This window comes from Psammomys obesus, unplaced genomic scaffold (genome assembly GCF_907164565.1).
Source record: "Psammomys obesus unplaced genomic scaffold, mPsaObe1.curated_primary_1811, whole genome shotgun sequence".
NCBI lineage: Eukaryota > Metazoa > Chordata > Mammalia > Rodentia > Muridae > Psammomys > Psammomys obesus.
The window spans coordinates 578,056-581,087 of record NW_026596415.1 but is presented as its reverse complement, the minus strand read 5'-3'; the positions used below and the strand labels follow the sequence as shown (position 1 = coordinate 581,087).

General features: G+C 41.2%; 1 non-coding gene across 1 annotated transcript; it reads left to right on the top strand.

The window, feature by feature from the left end:
• The first annotated feature begins 895 nt into the window (after positions 1–895).
• LOC129669506 (U6 spliceosomal RNA) lies at positions 896–1,004 on the top strand. Its single transcript, XR_008719033.1, has one exon. It is a non-coding gene; the product is annotated as a U6 spliceosomal RNA (small nuclear RNA).
• The last annotated feature ends 2,028 nt before the right edge of the window (positions 1,005–3,032 follow it).

Here is a 3,032-nt window from a genome sequence, read left to right as displayed (position 1 = left end):
TTTTGGTTCATCCCCAAGATCTCAAATATAAAACACATTACAAACTTAAAAGTACCACAGTCTTTATTTATTAATTCAATACTTTGAAAGTTCAATCTATATAAAAATTCAGTCTCTTTTAAAATCCAAAACTATAAAGTTTTGGATTTTAAAATATATAAAAGTCTATAAAGATATAAAATATATAAGGTCTATAAAGACCTTGTGAACATAGATAAGCACATGAGAAACTAGAAAAGTTAAGTGCACAACTTAACTCTTCAGTAGAATGAGGTGTGTAGCTTCACTCTGGAATGTCAGGAATGATGTAGTTTTACAACCTGGTGATTTTTTGCTGTCTGATGAGACAGGTTCTGCTCACATCACCCAGAATTTAAGCTTTTACTTTTCCCAGACTCTTTCCCCTAAATCTTGAGCATTGCTTTTAGACCATAAAACCCATTCTTACAAGTGATGTTGGTGAGGCCTGCTTTAATTTTTTGCATAACTCTAGACCTGCTTCTGTCTTTAGCATAACTGAAACCATTTTGTTTTTAGTCTCTATTTTGATCATAAGGTGAAAGTGAGTTCAAGGTCTCAGGCTCTACCTGCCTGACACAAGAATAGCCTTTTACTTACAATTCAATACTTGTTGAATGTTCTGTTTGAATTAAAGATAAATGTATGTTCTGTTGGAATTAAACTTCAATACCCTGCTATGTTCCTTTCTCATGGAAAAAGTAGGGAACTGGAAAGCCCTAAGCTCCCTTATTCTATATCCTAGCCAATGTCAACTTAAAATGCTTTTTCTAGCTACCTAGGTACAATGTACTTGGAATAGAATTGTTTCTTCTTGCTTGATTGTGTTTGTGTGTGTGTGTGTGTGTGTGTGTTTCCTTTAAAAATACTCACTTTGGTGCTTGCTTCGGCAGCACATATACTAAAATTGGAACGATACAGAGAAGATTAGCATGGCCCCTGCACAAGGATGAATCTAAACAAACTAAGCAAAAGAGAGGACCCTAACTAAAATGTTCAATCCCCATCCTGAAAGGCAAAGAGGATGGACATCAGAAGAAAAAGAAAATAGGAAACAACCTTGGAACCTGCTACAGAGGGCCTCTGAAAGCCAGAAGAAAACAGGAAACAACCTTGAAACCTGCCACAGAGGGCCTCTGAAAGCCTCTGCAGTATAGACTGTCAAAGCAGATGCTGAGCCTGATGGCCAACTGATGGGCAGAGTGAATGGAATTTTATGTAAGAAGTGGGAAATAGTAAGAGCTGGAGGGGATGGGAACCCCACAAGCAGAGCAACAGAACAGGATAATTTGAACACAGGGAACTTGCCAGAGACTCATACTCCAACCAAGGACTATTCGTGGAGATAACCTAGAACTCCTGCACAGATGTAGCCCATGGCAGTTCAGTGTCCAAGTGGGTTACATAGTAATGGGAAGAGGGACTGCCTCTGACATAATCTGATTGGCCTGCTCTTTGATCACCTCCCCCTGAGGGGGGAGCAGCCTTACCAGGCCACGGTAGAGGACAAAGCAGCCAATTTTGATGAGAACTGATAGACTAAGATCAGAAAGGAGAGGAGAACCTCCCCTATCAGTGGACTTGGGGAGTGGCATGCATGCAGAAAGGGGAGGGAGGGTGGGATCGGGAGGGGAGGAGAGAGGGGCTTATGGGGGGGTACAAAATGAATAAAGTGTAATTAATAAAAAAATTTAAAAAAAATACTCACTTTGAGAACAACTCTTGGTCACAGTCTTGATTCTCAATTCCAGACTGTGTTCCTGACCAGTCAGACTTTGCTAAGCATTCAATAAATTTCTATGTATCTGTTGATATATATTAAAATGCCACACAGCAGATCTGGTATGAAGAGATTTGTTATATGAAGGTGGAGAGAGAGATAGAGGGTTAGAGAGAGATGGGGGAAGGGCAGAGAAACTGAGGCAGAGACAGCGTGCCGTGAAAGGTCAGTCCTTTATATTTGGTGCACAGTTCTTTATATCTGATGCACACAGCATCTGGCACACAGCAGGTGATGACATCAGGTTGCTAGGCAACCTAGAAGTGGGCTAGTGCATCAGTTTCTGAACTAACATTACTTCTTTTTTCTATAATTAAAAAGAATGAAGAGCTTGGGAGGGGTAGTTAGGTGATAATGATGATGTTGTGCTGCTTCTCATGCAAGGCAAGTTAAAGCATATAAATGTTGGTTCACTGGAAGCAGCTCTTGGCCTCCATGCAAGGAGGTAAGAGAGAGATAAAAAGTAAGAGCACTAAAATGTCTGGATTATATGGTGAAGGGGAAGGGGAAGTTCTTGCCCTGGAAAGTTCAGCATAGAGGGTATACCAGCCACGCCCTGCAGCAGATAGAGACTGAGAAATGCTGGGAGAACCTGGAGCTGTTTGTCCTGGGTCTGAAGCACACCATTCCAATCTTTTGTTGATAGTAAATGGATAAGGAGTGAAGATATCAGTTATCTTTGGCTACTTCCTGCTGACATTGGGGCAGTAATAGGGGAGCTAAAAGGTTAAAATGTTGGCCAAGTCCGAGAAGAGCAGGCTGTTGTATTTGCTGTCCAGGATCTGAAAACATCTGCATCTAGGAGGAAAAATGCAGGTCCGGCTCGCACAATCTGTGAGGTTAGACTGGAACGCTGTGGGTAACTGCTTTGGCACTGTCTTGGGTGTAGGAAATCTGGCAGGATACTGGAACACACACACATATGGGTAGAAGACAAAGTTAGGTAGGTTAGAGAGAAATGTTTTTTTAGATGTACATTTGAAATTTTTGGGAGAGCAAGCAGAAAGGGAAGGTTTGGAGCAAAGGAGAGGAACATAGGGAAGCTCCTTTCATTTTTACCAATTGCTGGCAGTAATTAAAAAGGTCCCATATAATACTGGGATCCAAAGAGCCATTAAGCAGAGAATTTGAATCATTATCTAAGGGATATTGAGGTCAAGTTTGATTACAGAGGCATGTAAGCTTAGAAGCCCTTAAAGCAGGTACTAGGCATAGGGACCTGAAATTCTCCAGG